The sequence below is a fragment of the Marmota monax genome, unplaced genomic scaffold, assembly GCF_021218885.2.
Source record: "Marmota monax isolate L192 unplaced genomic scaffold, Marmota_monax_Labrador192_F-V1.1 WCK01_AAM20220418_F8-fsc00012, whole genome shotgun sequence".
NCBI classification, from domain to species: Eukaryota; Metazoa; Chordata; class Mammalia; order Rodentia; family Sciuridae; genus Marmota; species Marmota monax.
Window position 1 is genome coordinate 21,680,754 of NW_026695227.1, and position 17,475 is coordinate 21,698,228.

A 17,475-nucleotide genomic window follows, 5' to 3' on the forward strand; every position below is an offset into this window, starting at 1 on the left:
TCTGTCTCCTGCTCAATGTCACTGCTTTTCCATCAGTTATTCCTGATGATCTTACCTTCTTGTTCTATAGTGAAGCAAAATGTCCTTGGTTTATATTAATTCTGAAATTGAACTAAAATCTTTTTACCTTAATTGCCCCTAAAGATACAATTAGTCCTGGCTGGGCTCATGCCTATAATCTCAGTGGCTCAGAAGGCTAAGGCAGGAGGATTTCGAGTTCAAAGCCATCCTCAGCAACTTGTTGAGGCCCTATGCAACTCAACAAATTAAAAAAAAATGGGGGTGTTGGGATGTGGCTCAGTGGTTATGTGTCCCTGGGTTCAATCCCTGGTATCCCCCAGCCAAAACAACAACAACAACAACAAAAAAAAAAAAACCCCAAAAACGACTAGTCTCAAAAACACTGTCTTTGTCAACTTCTGAACCTTGACATTCAAGCCTACTTTTATTATAGTGTGTATGAACTACTTATAACATCCCACCTGTCCTGATGATTTAGATGCTTTGTCAGTCCTTTCTCTACCTCCTTTCATACTGTACCACATTCATTTTTACTTCTTAACCATCTAATTCATTGGGCTAATACTTCATTATTTATTCTAAAAGCAGAGAGAGAGGGAAAGAAAGAGAGCGCGCGTGTGCGCACATTTTATAGTTTGATGGAAGTAATATTTTATTCTAAGACATCAAACTTTGGAACATTCACTTTCTGATCACACTTTATTTCCTTACTTTTGATAATATGAACTGCAGCCAAAACTTTTGTTTCTGAACTTCCAGTATGCATTTGCTTCATTACTCAGCTCAGACCATGCCAATACTCTACTCTCTTCACTGGCCTGTAGAAGCCATCCTTCCTCTATACTTGTTTGCCATCTTACCATCTCAGTTTCCAACTCAGTGTGATATTACTAACTTCCTTCAACAACCACTTATTATAAGTTGGCCAAAGTTATAAAACTATGCTTGTGGGCTCCATTAATCTTTCATGATGATTCATCTTAGTGGGGTCCCTAATGATGCTTATTTAATCCTTTATTGTCTTCTCTACTGAATTACCTACCTATTTCAAAGTAGTCAATAAACTTTTGTCAACTGTTGTTTCTATTCAATAAAAGATTTCTTACTATCTTCCGGTCCTGAAATCTTTCCCTGTGGTTTCTAAGGAGATGGATTTGTCTCCTTGTTAAAGAAGAATTGAGGGGGGTCAGGGACAGGGCTCAGTGGTGGAGTGTTTGCTTAGCATGCGTAAGGAACCAAGTACTATACAAAGAAAAAAGGAGAACTGAGGACCTTCAGTTTGAACATAAAATTTTCTTTACTCAACCTCTACTTTTCTTTTTTGAAAATAAAAAAATCTTTCCCAGAAACAAAAAATAGAGGCGAGCTCCTCTCCATCCAGAGGTATGTTATTCATCTTTTCTAAGAACTGCCCTTTGTGTCAATCATTTTGCATCTTATTCTTCTCCTGCATCCACTGGGGTTATTTTCCATAAAGTCTATTCCTGTCATCTTTAGTTTCTTCCTACTTGAGCCTTCCCTTCTGTCTATTACACAGATCTCTCCTATTCAAGTGTTTAACCTTCTCATATTACTACTACTAGCTCTTCCAAAATCACAGAGGCACTTCTACTCATGAACTCTACATTCTCACTTTCCTTCCCATACCCTTTCCCATATCCTGTGTCACCTGCCAGCTGACTTAGTTGGGGTCTATTTTCCTGAATCTGCTCACCAAAATGCCATCTATGATCTCTTATATTTACTCTGTGGTGGTTGATATTTCTGATATCCTTCCTTCCTTCTCTTCCCTCTTTGCTTTTTAAAGTGTTCTCTGAAGTTTTACGCTTATGCCTTCTGTTGTCATCATACCATCTAATTGTAGACTATAGTCTCCACGTGGATACCCCTTTTTAGTTTATCCTTGACTTTTTTTTTCAAGCTCTATTGATGGGGTTTAGGTATCTGTTGAACATTCACATCTAGATATCCTGCTATACCCTTAAACATAATGTGGCTACAATGAAATGTATTCTAAGAGGAAAGGTGGGGCTTCTATAACTGCAAATCATGACTTAACCACTTACTTTGTTGTGTTCATGCAAAAATTTATATGATGGGTGCTTTTTAATGTGTCAGTAATTAGAACACAATTATTGTATTTATGGAACCTTGAGTTAGATGGACACAAGCATGGACCTGTTTCCTCAATCTGTAAAATAGGTGAAAGGACTATTACCAGGCTGTTAGAACATTAAATGTTCCTATATGTGTGAGCATTGTGCATCTGCATGCTTAGCATCCTGCCTGGCATATGGTATAAGCACAATCAATTATTACTTTACTAGTGCCCCTCGAGCCATTTCTGTTTTACTTAACATAACCATTCTCTGAATTGCATGTTTTAAAATCTTGGCATCATCTTCTGCCTTTTCTTATCCATTTTAGATCCCCTTGCTTTTAAGTATAACTAAAGCACAGTGGCTGAGAGTTTGTACTCTGACACTAAATTCTGAAGGTTAAATCCCAGGTTGGGACATCAAGATGTGAAGCTAGAATGTATGTGACTAAAGTGCTTTTCAAAGCTATGCCCTTATCTGTGAAATAAGGATTTTCCTAACACACAGAAAGATATTTTTGAGTCTTACATGACATTAATGAATACAATTTCACACAGTACAGGCCAGAAATCATAATCATATTTCTGATGGGCTGTGGATGTAGCTTAGTAGTAGAGCATTCACTTTAACATACAAGGTCCTAGGTTTAATCTTCAACACAAATAAAAAGTATTTCCTAGATACTTTCTTGAATCTGATTCTTCCATTTGCACTAATAAGCACCTCAATTCAGAATCTGAGTGCTTGTGTCATAAACCACTTCTTCTCAGCACAGTCTAGAGCAGACCTCTGATCTGCATTTCCTGATATTCATGTCCTGTGCATTCTTCTGCCCTTGAATGTGGGAAGAACCTGTGACTTGCGTCTAACTCAACAGAAGCTGGCAAAGGTGACAAGACATATGTGGTCAAGTATGTAAGATAGTAGTGCTGTTAAGCTGAACTCTTTCATTCCCTTGCGGCTTTAAAGAAGCAAGATTCTATGTTGTAGGAGGCAGAAGGCTTATTTTGGAAGGCCCCCGGAGGGAAATAAGGGCAGCTTTGACACAAAGCCACAAGTTACTAAATTCTGCTAACAAAAGTGAATAATCCCCTATTGAGCCTTGTTCTGAGTGTTGTACGATCCTAAACAGAGGACCCAGCTAAGCTGTGCCTGGATTCCTGACCCACAGAAACTATGACATAATAAATGTGTGCTATAATAGAAAATAAATATACTCTAATTATTTTTTATGCTTCTAGCATATCTTTCTTCAAATTTCTGCCCTACCCCTACCACACTATAGCTGTTCTAGCCAGTTTGTTGCTCGAAAACCATTTTTTCCCTAATTCCAACAGGGCCTGCAAAATTTGGCCATAGCTGCTTTTTGTTGTACTCTATACATAATCATATTCTCCACCTAGACTAGACTTTATTTTATGAATATACCTTCCAGAGCCAGCATCTTCTACTCATGCCATTTCCTGTAACTAAAAGCAGACTCTTAATTCTCATGCCTCCAGGGTTAGTAATTCTCTTGGGCCTCCAAGGTTAGTATAGAGCCTACCACACAGCTGTCTGAAAGCTGCTTCCCTCCATCACACTCAGTTTCATCGTCCTTGTTTATACCATTGCTCAATATTCTCCCATTTGATATAAAATCCTCCTCCTCCTATGCTGGACCCTCACCCCAGGCACTGCAGCATGACACAGGGGGCTGAGCACACAAGGTCAAACAAATGTCAGATATGAATTTGTTTTTCATTTCTACCACTGGCCAGCTGTGTAATTTTGGAAAAATCACTTAATTTCTCTGTGTTTCAATTTTTCTATTAAAAAAAAAGAGTCCCTGATAGAGATTAAATAAGGCGATAACTGCTTGGCACAAGAGCAACTTATAAGTGTCTGCCAAAAGAATAGACATTTTTGTATTTTTAAAATATATTATTTTCTAGTCCAGAGATTATGCTCTATAATAAATCTCCTGAGAAATAATCCTTGCATGTTAAACGAAGCCTTAACATTGACATTTGTTTGAAAGTATGAAACAACAGTAGCAATCTCCTGATATATAATCCCATGATTGATAATTTTCCAACTTAATTTCCCCACCACTGAAGTAGTCTTTTGAATTATTAAAATCATAAGAAGGAAGAAAAAACAGGAAAAGAAAAGTAGGCAGGTATGTAGGGGAGGAATGTTCATAGCGATAACTAAAATGCACTGAAAACCTCTCTTTACTATTTTTGTTACTATCATATTTTCTTGCATGTGGTATTGCTGTGAGAATGGTAAGTAGCATATTCTAAGGTGAACTCCACTTACCCACACAGCTTTCCTTGTCTGGCTGTGCATGTTTCTGTGTGTAAAAATGGCCAAATAAACCCACTGTCATCTTTGTGCTGATTTTAGAAAGCAGTGCAGGCACTGACTTCTCAGTTGCGCACTCAGCAATACATACATGTAGCAAATGACTAAGGTGATATCATTCTTGACCTTCAAAATATAAACACTACAAATCCCAACTAAAAAGTGAAGATGTAGATTCTGATATTATTGCACAATACCCTCATGCTTTCCTGGCTTAGCAACTGCTGGTGGAAGAACATAATGCTCCCGAAAAGGAACAAAAATACTTTGACATCAGTGTGTGGGTTGAGATTAGAAATAAAGTCATGCTCTCTGATGCAGCATTACATCTTAGAGCAAAACCAAAAAATGGCACAATAATACAAAGCTGTGTGCAGGGTGCTATGGTGGACAAAGCAGTGGAAGCTTATCAAGAAGGTGACATGTTTCTCTTAAGAGTAAGAGAACTATCTTTCCTAGCAGAATGACTAGACTACTACCTGACTGTAGACCAAATAAATGGTATTTGCCTGCTCTAGTCTTGAGGCCCATAATACTTCCTTTAGTAACACATCTAGAAGGCCTTCTGTGAATGTGGAATAATTCTCTTCTGCCCACTAAACACCCACCCCACAAGCCAGTTCCCATGTAGAGCTAGTTCTTCCTGTTTCTTTTATATTATCGGTCCATCTGATATGGATAGTTGTAAACCAAAGAACTAAAGAAAGAAACAAAGCAGTGCAAATATGCAACTGCTCTTGCCACAGTCAGAAATAATAATGTTCTTTGCTTCCTACACAACACAGGCTTTTTGTATTACCTCTTTATTCACTATGATGACGTGATAAACACACAGAACACTGCCCCTCTCTAAGAGTTTATAAAATACCCAGGATTTTGGAAAAGAGATGGGAGAGCTTATTATGGGAAGAAGTGATATATTTTTTCACCCATTGCAGTGCTGGGGATGGAACCCATGGCCTCACGTGTGCTATGCAATTGCTCTACCACTGAGCTACACCCCAGCCCCTATGTATTGGTTTGGGTGACATATTTCCCAGTCTTCTGTTGGGTTTACTGAACATGCTTTACTTGATAATTTATTAATGAGAACTGTGTGAGTGAAGCATGATTTCATATCCAGTTATTCATGCAGGACTGTGATTGCTATGGAAAAGATCACTAAGCTATCACCTCAACACAAATTAGCTATGCTTAAATGTTAACTCTAATAGTTCTTTACTGGTGGGAATTTATGAATAGATTAAACAGAATTTTAAAATGGTATTGAAGTGATACCTGGAAAAAGATAAAAATATCTTCTAGGAAATGTTACTGTTACTTTTATCTGAGGATAAAATAAAGGAAAAAAAAAAGGACAACCACTCAGAGTACTAGGATGGTGTAAACTACTGCAACACAAACCTTAAGAAATTTAGACTTCTGGGCATCCTATCAAAGAAACCAGGAAAGTTACTATTACAAACTTGGCTCGTTACTTCCCACTTTCAATTGCTGTTCTGTAGGCACAGTCCCTACTTAATAACCTAACATGAACTTTTAAACTATTAACATGTACACAGCTGAATATTTATAGCAAAGTATGATTTCCTAGCTTGTGATACACACATAGACCAAGGTGAATATCTCAGCCTTGCATGATTTCCTATTGCCTAGCTTTTCTCCCTGCCCCTCCCTGTTTTTGGTTTTGTAATTTTCCTAGAGAGGATTGTCAAAAAAGGAAGTTGAAAAACAAATTGGATTTTGTTACTTACGGTGAGTTTTGGGTAAAAATAAAATATTTAGAATTATTGAGGCAATTAAATTAGTCATAATTAAATTTCAAGAGCTTTAGAAGTTTGAAGCTAAAAGCCAGTTTTTCCTTGTTTGTTTATTTATTGTACTAGAGATTGAACCCAGGGGCACATTACCACCAGGCTACACCATCAGCCCTTGTTTATTGTTTGAGACAGAGCCTTACTTAGTTGTTAAGGCTGGCCACAAACTTGAAATCTTCCTGTGTCAGCTAAGTCATTGGGATTATTGCTCTTCCAATAGGCTGGTGGGCCTGAGATCAACTTAGGCCTCGTTGTGGGCGTGGGCAAGGGGACAAGTCTTTGCAGTGGAAGTTATCCCATTTCCCCATCCTATAAAGTCATATGTTGCCTATGCTCTGCTTCTGACTCCCTGGCTGGTCCTCTTTCCAGCTATCTGGCTTTTCACATATTTCCTTTATTCATTATTAAACCTACAACCTGGCTGAACACTGTGGTACATATTTATTATTCTAATGACACAGGAGGCCGAGGCAGGAAAACTGCAAATTTGAGACAGCCTGGGCAACTCAGCAAGACTGTCCTAAAATAAAGACTAAGGTTTTAAGATGATGATATAGAGAAGTTCAGCTTCCTGGATGCTCTGTGGCCTGAAACCAAGAAAGCACTTAGGGAACTTCTCAGCAAGGTGGGTAAGGAAAAAAAAAAGTGGGTGGGGGCCGGCTTTACTGGAATTTAATACTGAACATCCAAAGCAGATTGGGGACTCAGAAGGTTGGACATAATAAAATAAGGAAAAATCCCCAGCACCACAGCTGCAGCTGGAGACACCAGCCAGAGTGGTCCCCTCCATGTTCAAAGTGGAGAGATAAGGGAATTAAAGGAACCTACATTTTTAGGAGGCCTGAGGCATGTCTGGGAACAGAGAGTTTAGAGATCAAAGACATTGCCCAAGTAAATTGAAAGGTGCACTGCACAATATTTTTGTGCAGGAAAGAAGCCCCATCTCTTCTAGCAGTGTACAGGGAGGAGAGTAAGGAACCATTTTGGAGATGTGGTGGAAGAGCTGGCAGCTGGGGAGCTGATTCCTGACAAACCAGAGTTTGGCCCAAAATACTTGAAAATCCACACTGCATGACATAGAGTCTGCTAAGTGACCAGGAGAAAATCACTTTTACACAGGCAACAACTGGTCATGGAAACCCACTCAGCTCTATCCCTCCCCCTTTAATTAAGCTGCTTGCAGGACTGGCTAGGAGTGTCATGCCTAGTTGTGAATTAAAAAATGCAGGGACAGTAGAGATTGAGTTTGGACACTGAACCTGAGATCTGGAAACATGGGGTCCTCAGATGATGTATGAAGTAAGAAACTGGCTCCTCCAACACACAAGTGGAATCCAGGGGAGATCCCTGTGGTACAGTCTTCCAGTATTGACTGGCAATTGCTGGGCCCTGGTGATACACTGATTTGAAATCTCCAGACCAATTTTGCATTCATTGAAGAGCAGGGAGCATACCTAAGCCCAAACCCCACCTCCAGAATTTTGCCTATAGGATTGCCTTACTCCAGCAGTCTACCTGAAGGGTGGGGCATCAAGCTCTAGATGACCTCATCTAACACTAGTGAGAAGAGTAGCTGAGAATCTTTTGAACTCCAAGGAAACAATTCTTTATCTTAAAGATTTTTTTCCCTCCCTCTTTTTTTCTTTTCTCTGTCCAATTGTGATCTTAATGGTTCATGACATTTATACATATCCATATTTGTATTTTTTCTAATTTGTAGCATTTTTGAAGCCAGTTATTTTTCATGGATCAGATTTTTGAGGACTGGGATGTATGATTGGTTTATTTCCATTGTTTTGTATTCCTTTATTTTTAACTTATGAAATTTTTACCTCAGGAGCTGGGGCTATAACTCAGTGGCAGAGCATCTACTAACATCAAATAAACTTTTCTTAATTTCAAGAATCAAAGAGAATACAATACAATAATACTGGGTGACAATAACACATCTCTGTTACCACTGGATAGATCATCCAAATAAAAACTAAATAAAGAAATACAAAATTAAAAAATACAATTAATAATTTAGACTTAATAGACATAGATATTTCATCCATCAATGACTAAATACACTTTCTTCTCAGTAGCATACAGATCCTTCTCTTAAACAGACCATATCTTAGGCTACAAAGTCACTTTTAAAAATTTACAAAAATAATAGAGATTATACCTTGCATTTTATCAGATCATAATGAAATAAAATTAGAAATTAATGATAAAATAAAATCTGCTCTATCACCAGGAAAATAATACTGTATTGAATGACAAATGGAAGAAATCTGGGATGAAATTTAAAAAAATACTTAGAGGTAAATGAGAATAGCAGCACAACATATAAAAATCTCTGGGACACTATGAAGACACTGCTAAGAGGAAAGTTCATTGGATTGAGCTCATTTATTAAAAGAATAGAAAGTTAACAAATAACTAAGTTACCCGTCAAAGCCCCAGAAAAATAAGAACAAATTAACAATAAAAACAGTCTAAGACAGTAAATAATTAAAATCAGAGCTGATGTCACTGAAATCAAAACAAAAGTTGGTTCTTTGAAAAAATGAATACAATTAATAAATACAATTGGTGAACACTTAGCCAAGCTGACAAAGAAAAAGAAAGAAAACCCAATTTACAAAAATTCGCAATGAAATGGAATGGATATTAATGAAATAGAAACAACAATCAGAACATATTTTGAAAATTTATACTCTAATAAAAATATTGAAAACATCAACAAATTTCTAGAGACATATGACCTACCCAAATTGAATCAGGAGGATATAGAAAATTTAAACAGATCAATTTCAAACAATGAAACTGAAGATGCCATACAAACCCTACCAACAAAGAAAAGCTCAGAACCAGGTGGATTCTCAGCCAAGTTCAACCAGAACATCAAAGAACTAACATCAATCCTTCACAAATTATTCCATGAAATTGAAAAGGAGAGAACTCTTCCAAACTCATTGTATGAAGCTAGTATCACCCTGATACCCAAACCAGACAAGGACACATCAGGAAAGAAAACTTCAGACCAATATCCTTAAAGAACATAAATGTAAAAATTCTCAAATTGTGGCAAATTACATACAGAAACATACTAAAAAGATAATGCACCATAATCAAATGGAGTTTATCCTAGGGATGCAACGTTGGTTCAACATACAGAAATCAATAAACCTAATTCATCACATCATTAGACATAAAGACAAGAATCACATGATTATCTCTATAGGTGCAGAAAAAGCATATGACAAAATTCAGCATCTATTCATATTCAAAACACTAGAAAAACTAGGGATAGTAGGAACATACCTTAACATTGTAAAAGCTATATATGCTAAACTCCGGGCCAACATCACTCTCAGTGGAGAAAAAATTGAAAGCCTTCCCTCTAAACTCTGGAACAAATCAGGGATGCACTCTTTCACCACTTCTAGGCAACACAGTCCTTGAAATTCTAGGCAGAGCAGTTAGAAGAAAGAAACTAAAGGGATATGAATAAGAAAAGAAGAACTTAAATTATCCCTATTTGCTATGACATGAATCTATATTTAGAAGACCCAAAAAACTGTACCAGAAAATTACTAGATTCATGAATTCAGCAAAGTAGTAGTATATAAAATTAACACCCATAAATCAATTATATTCCTATATATCAGTGATGAATCAACTGAAAGAGAAATTAGGAAAACTATTCCATTCGCAATAGCTTCAAAGAAAAAAATATTTGGGAATCAATCTAACAAAAGAGGTGGAAGACCTCTACAATAAAAACTACAAACAAACACTAAGGAAAGAAATTGGAGAAGATCTTAGAAGATGGAAAAATCTCCCATGTTTTTGGATGGGCAGAATTAATATTGTCAAAATGGGCATACTACCAAAATGCATATGTAATGCAATTCCTATTAAAATTCCCATGCGTTGTTCATAGAAATAGAACTGTCATGAAATTCATTCAGAGAAATAAGAGGCCCAGAATAGCCAAAGCAATCCTTAGCATGAAAAGTGAGGCTTCAGAATATCAGACTTTATATTATACAACAGAGCTATAGTAATAAAAATTGCATGGTATTGGCACCAAACCAGACATGTAGACCAATGCTATAGAAGACACAGAGACAAACCCATACAAATACAGTTATCTCATACTAGACAAAGGTGCCAAAAACATACACTGGAGTGTTTCCCACCTCTTCAACAAATGGTGCTGGAAAAACTGGAAATCTGTATGTAATAAAATGAAATTAAACTCTCTCTCACCATACACACAACAACTCAAAGTGGATGAAAGACATAGGAATTAGATCAGAGACCCTGTGCCTAAGAGAAGAAAAGTTGGCCCATATCTTCATCATGTCAGATTATTCTGTGACTTCCTTAACAAGATTCCTAAAGTATAAGAAATAAATCAATAAATGGGATGGATTCAAACTAAAAAGCTTCTTCTCATCAAAAGAAACAATGAGGTAAAGAGAGAGCCTACAGAATGGAGTAAATTTTTACCACATGCACATCAGAGCAACTAATCTCCAGGATTCATAAAGGACTCAAAAAACTTAATGCCAAAACAAACAAACAAACAAATAAATAACCCAATGAATAAATGGGCCAAGGAACTGAACAGATACTTCTCAGAAGAAGATATACAACAATCAACAAATATATGATAAAATGTTCAACATCTCTAGTAATTAGAGAAGTGCTAATCAAAACTGTTGTTAAGATTTCATCTCATTCCAGTCAGAATGGCAGCTATCAAGAATACAAGCAACAGTAAGTGCAATCAATCTGGAAGGCAGTATGGAGATTTCTTAGAAAACGTAGAATGGAACAACCATTTGACCCAACTATCCCACTCCTTGGTCTATACCCAAAGGACTTAAAATCAGCATACTGTAGTGAGGTAGTCACATCAGTAGCAGCACAATTGAAAATAGCTAAGCTATGGAACCAACCTAGGTGTCCATAATCATATAATAGATAAAGAAAATGTGGTACATATACACAATGGAAATTTTCTCAGCCATAAATAAGAATTAATTATAGCATTTTCTGGTAAATGGATGGAACTGGATACTATCATGCTAATGAAGTAAGCCAATCCCAATAAGCCAAACGCTAAATGTTCTCTATGATATGCAGATGCTAACTCAATAAGCAGAGGGGAGGGAAGACTAGAAGTTCACTGCATTAGACAAAGAGGAATGAAGGGAACAAAATGGGAATGGGAATATGAAAGATTGAAGAATGAATTGGACATAGCATAGCTTTCCTATGTTCTTCTTTGAATTGGAATTAACTTTCCTATGTTCTTTCCTATGATTTAATATAATAATACTTTAATAATAGTTTAATTAAAACATTATTTTTTCAAACCAAAAAAAGTTAAATTTGTACAATTTATCACTGGGCCAACATTATTTCTATGGAACAGGGTTCCATGTGACCTTCATGTAACTGCTCTGTGACAAATCTCATGTTAGCAAGTTACACCATCTCTCAAGTTTCCACTCAGAGACCTGACGTTTTTCCACAATTAAGGTTTCACATTCCTGATTGTATTTTATTCCTTTTATTTGTGGATTTTATAACCCTCAATAAATAGTATAATTGCAGTAAGAACACAATACCTGCTATCTTTTCTTTCTCTAGGTTTCGTGAACCAGTATTCAGCACACTTGACACACAGTTAAATTGCTCCATGAATATCAAATAAAACAAAAAAACTTTTACCAGTTCCCATTAAACAGATCTTTGGTCATCTGACACCAATTTTTCCACTATATTGTAAGCATTATAAAAGAGAGATATTACTTGCTATCAAAATTTCCTAAATTCTAAGAAATCTTTATGTATTTAACTCTAGTTATTGGCAGTATAAGGAGCAGCACTTTTCCATAAGGAGAGCACTGTATGATCCATCCTTGCAGGTGCATGGGCATGAATGCAGGCTGATTTATCTGTCACTGTGGGCTGCCTTGTATAAACAATGGCATATTTTTTTTTTTTGAATTCTTTTCAATCCATTCTACAGCTGCTTTTTGGCAAATGTGAGTTTTAAAAACTGTGCTCCCAACAGACATGTCATGAGTAGATGTGAATTCTCAATTGATGAAATTGATAATTTATACACAGCCTTACCATATACGAAACACCTTACTATATATGAACTCTTTTAACTCTTCTAATAATTCAAAGCAATAGCCTCACTGCTTACATCTTTGTGTACAAGAAAGTCTTTTTAAATATAATAACTTTCCCAAAATTACATAGCATTGTTAGCATTTGAAACTCACTCTGCTGTTTCCTGCTCCTTCAACACAGTCATCCTTCCAGGCCAGGAATATATGGAAACCTCTCTTTTTTGGGGGTGCTTTACTTTTCACGGAATTTAAATGGAAAAAGAGATGAGATGAAAACTGCTTAAATCTCCCAAGTTAGCATTCTTCCTAATGTTGAATGTAAATAATTCAGAAATCTGTATCCAAAATGAGTGGAATAAAATGCTGCTCAAAGGGTATCAGGAAATAAAATGAGCATCATCTTGGCAGATTTGGGCCTGTGTCCTCTGTACTGTCTTCTGACTGGGGATCCATTTTGTCCCAAAGCACACAATACAAATTAGAACAGAAAGGATGCATATATGAGCTGGAAGTTAAAATATCACGCAGCATTCTCAATAAGTAGGAAACTCATTTGAGGGCAGTAATGTCAACACTACAAATGTACTACAAGAATAACAGTATTCTAATATAATAAGAAGGCAGTCTTTTAATAATACATACTCTAAAACACTTGCTATATACTGATTTTCTCTGATATAGTCATGTCAGTAACTAAAATTAAAAAAAGACTTTTCTAAGAAGTTGCTTAGAGCATGAAAACAATATTTAAGGGGGTACTCAGCAATTACTTAAAAACACAAATTGAGCTGTTATTGACAAAATTATTTTGTAAAACCATAAACTGTAAGGTAGTTTCACATTATTTTATCTCAAATAACTACTAACGTGAAAACATTATAGCTTCACAAATTAAGCATTTTCAGGGCAATTGCCTTTTTTTCTCACTTTCTGATTTGTATAGAAACTCTGAAACACCTTACTGATTATCAGCAATGAAACAAATAAAACTAAGATCCTCCTAAATCTAAGATGGTTTTTTCAAACATTTAAATAAATGAATTTTTGGTGGATTAAAAGCACCTTAAAATCCTTTTAATCTGTTCCTGGTACTGGTGCAAAGTAAATCATATCACTCAACCATATATTTCACCCATCTTTCTAAAGGTGACTTCACACCTAGGGAGGCCTCTGCACTGTGGAGGCTGCCCAACCTTCCTCCTCTCTTACAGCATCACTGGTGTGCCTCAGAGATCGGTACAGTGACATGTAAAGTAGCATAATAAAAGAACACTACATAAGTAGAACAATGTACATAGTTGGGGCTCAGTAAATATTTGTTGAATGAATTAATCATTTTCTTATTTGACATGTCATGAAAGCATTCCCTTAGAGTCTTCAAGTTTATTTACAAAGCAATTTTATATAAGGAGAGAATTAGTAATGCATTTTATTCTTGGCATGAACTTTGTGTATTTTGATCAAGAGCAGTTATTGAAAAGTAACAATTGTAGGTAATCGTTCCTTTGAGTAATAAATTTGTTATATAATCAAATAGATTTTTGTTGTATTCTAGGTATAAGAATACAAATAGATGAATTTAAATGTTCATTCTTATCACTTATAATCACTTATGACTAAGTGGCAAAATTATTGATACAGAAATTAAAATAAACTGGCAGGTGAGGGGGAGCTCTGTATTTCCCAACAAACATATACACAAGTGTAACAACAGAAAAGACCTATTAGAAGACATGGGTGGTATCATCCTTGGGAAGGGTCTGGTAGCAATGGGCAAAAGTGAATGGGCTTGTGTAGAACCTGAACAAACTCCGAAAGTAGTGGGCTTAGAACATTTGCCTGCATTTATAGAGGTACCTAGGAGAACAGCTCTCAACTTATAGAAATGAAGAATATTTGCAGCAATTGAATAGGCAAAAGGCAGTATTGTATTCTGGCTGTTTTGTGAATACAGGAATTGGGAATTAAATAATGTGATGATGAACTTGTACTCTTTAAAAAAATTTTTCTTGTTAGTGCATTATATTTGTACATAATATTTGGTTTATTTTGACATAATTATGCAAACATAATTGCTCCATTTCAGTTCCCAGTACTTTCCCTTACCCTCCAACTGTTCCCTTTCCTCTATTCTGGTTTTTGTTCTATTTATATATTTTTTTAAAAAGAAAGAAAACTACTGCTTTAGGATGAAATTCACTCTGGTGTATTTATATAGGTACAAAGAATAGCCTGATCAATTTCATTCCACTGGTCCTGCATCCCCCTCAATCCTCTTACTCTACTTCACTGATCTCTCTTCTGTTTTCATGGAACAATCCCCACCCCCACTTTTTTTCTTCTATATTTTGCACTTGCTTCTGCATATGACAAAACATTTTACATTCTGTCTTCTGGGGTTTGGTTTATTTCACTTAGCATGATGATGTCCAGTCTATCCTTTACCAGCAAATGCCATAATTTCATTCTTCTTTATGACTGAGTAAAACTCCATTTATATACATTTTATTTAGCCATTCATCTGCTAATGGGTATCTGGTCAGGTTCCACAACTTGGCTACTCTGAATTGTACTGCTCTAAACATTGAGCTGGCCATATCCCTGTACTGCAGTGCTTTTAGATCTTTTGGATATAAACCAAGGAGTGGAATACCTGGGTCATGTGCTGGTTCCATTCTTAGCTTTTTTAGGAGTTTCCATACTGCTTGCCAGAGAGTAGTTGTAATAATTTGCAGTCCCACCAACAATATATGAGTGTGCCCTCTCCCTCCACACCTTTGCAGCATTATTATTTGTATTCTTAATGATTCCCATTCTGACTGGAGTAAGATGAAATCTTAATGTAGTTTTGATTTGCATTTCTGATTGCTAGAGATGTTGATCATTTTTTCATATATTTGTTGGCCATTTGTGTTTCTTCCTTTGAGAAATATCTATTTAGTTCTTTTTCCCATTTATTAATTAGTTTATTTTTTTGAATAGGGTTTTTGAGTTCTTCATATGGTCTAGAAATTAATCTTCTAAGGAGAAGGTGGCAAAGAACTCCCATTCTTTAGGATCTCTCTTCATGCTCTTGTTTACTTGGCTGTGCAGAATCTTTTTAATTTGATGCCATAGTGCTCATTGAACCTTAGTTGTATTTTTTGTGCTTTAGAAGTCTTGGTGAGGAAGTCAGTGCCTGTGCCATTATGTTGAAGTGTTGGGCCTACATTTTATTCTGGCAGTTGCAAAGTTTCTGGTCTAATTCCTAGGTCTTTGATCGACTTTATGTTTTTGTGCAGGGTGACAGATATGGATCAAATTTTATTCTTCTACATATGGATACCCAGCACCGTTTATTAAAAAGACTCTTCTCCTTGGTATGTTTCTGGCACATTTGTTGAATATCAGATGATTATATCTGTGGGTTTGTATCTTGTGTCTTCTCTTTTACTCCATTGGTTTTCATGTATGTTTTGTTGCCAGTATCAGGCTGTTTTTGATACTATAGCTCTGTAGCATAATTTGAGGTCAGCATTGTTATGCTTCTAGCATCACTCTTTTTGCTCAGGATTGCTTTGGCTATTCTGTATCTCTTAATTCTTCCAAATGAATTCTAGAACTATTTTTTCCTCTAGTTTTGTGAAGCACATCATTGTGATGAGGATTGCATTGAATCTATATGGTAGTATGGCCATGTTGACAATATTAATGTGGCCTATCCAAGAACATGAGAGATACTTCCATCTGAGGTCTTCTTCAACTTTTTTCTTCAATGTTCTTATAGTTTTCATTGTAAAGGTCTTTTACCTCCTTGATTAGATTTTTTTTTTTTTTTACCAAGTATTTGATTTTATTTTTTGAGGGTACTGTGAATGGAATAGTGTTCCTAATTTGTTTTTCAGCAGATTCGCTACTGGAGGATAGGAAAGCAATTGATTTATGTATGTTGATGTTGTATCCTACCTACTACTTTGTTAAATTTATCAGCTCTAGAAGGCTTCTGATGGAATTTCTTTTTTTTGGGGGGGGGGGTTCCTAAATATAGTATCATGTCATCAACAGAGATAATCTGACTTCTTTTTCTATTTGTATCCCTTTAATTTCTTTCTCTTGCCTATTACACTGTCTAGAGTTTCAAGGATTATGATGAATTGGAAAGATGTGAGTGGACATCCTTGTCTTGTACCTTTTTTTTTTAATGGAATTGCTTTCAGTTTTTCTCCATTTAGTATGATGTTGGCTTCAGTTTGTCATATTATAACCTTTACAAAGTTGAGGGAAGTTTATTCTTTTCCTAGATTCTGTAGTATTTTAAACATGAATGGGTGCAGGGCTTTGTTAAGTGCCTTTTCTGCATCTGTTGAGAAAATCATGTGATTCTTAACTCTATGTAGTATCTTATGTTTATTGATTTGTATATATTGAACCAGCTTGCATCCCTGGAATGAAATCCAGTTGATCATGGTAGACTATCTTCTTAATGTGTTTTTGAGTGCGGTTTGTCAATATTGATATTTGTACATGGATTTTTTGCTTTTGTATGCAACAGGAATATTGGTCTGAAGTTTTCTTTCCTTGATGTGTCTTTTTCTGGTTTTGATATCAGGATGATACTGGCTTCATAGAGTTAATGTGGTAGTATTGCCCCCTTTTCTATTTTATGGAATAATTTGAGGAGGATTGGTATTGGTTCTTTATTAAAGGTCTAGTAGTCCTGTTTTTTTTTTCTTAGTTGGAAGGCTTTTAACAGCTGCTTAAATTTCATTGCTTGATATTTGTACAAGCTTTCTGTATCTTCACATTTCAATTTGGGTAGATCATGTTTTTAGGAATTTCTCAGTATTTTCAAGATTTTCTAGCTTATTGGAGTACACATTTTCTGAATAATTTCTAATAATATTCTTTGAATTTCTGAAGTATCTGTGGTGATATCTCCTTTTTAATTTCTAAATTTGTTGATTTGTGTTGTCTCTTTTCATTAGTTTGACTAAGGGTGTATCAACATTGTTTAAATTTTTGAACAACCAGCTGTTTAATTGGTCTTTTTTTTTTTAAATTCTC

The 17,475-nt window shown here is 35.8% G+C and overlaps 1 protein-coding gene across 1 annotated transcript in view; it reads right to left on the reverse strand.

The window, feature by feature from the left end:
* The window catches only part of Slc2a13 (solute carrier family 2 member 13), a 339,517-nt gene that overhangs the window by 11,788 nt on the left and 310,254 nt on the right, over positions 1–17,475 (reverse strand). The gene's annotated exons all lie outside the window — the stretch shown is intronic.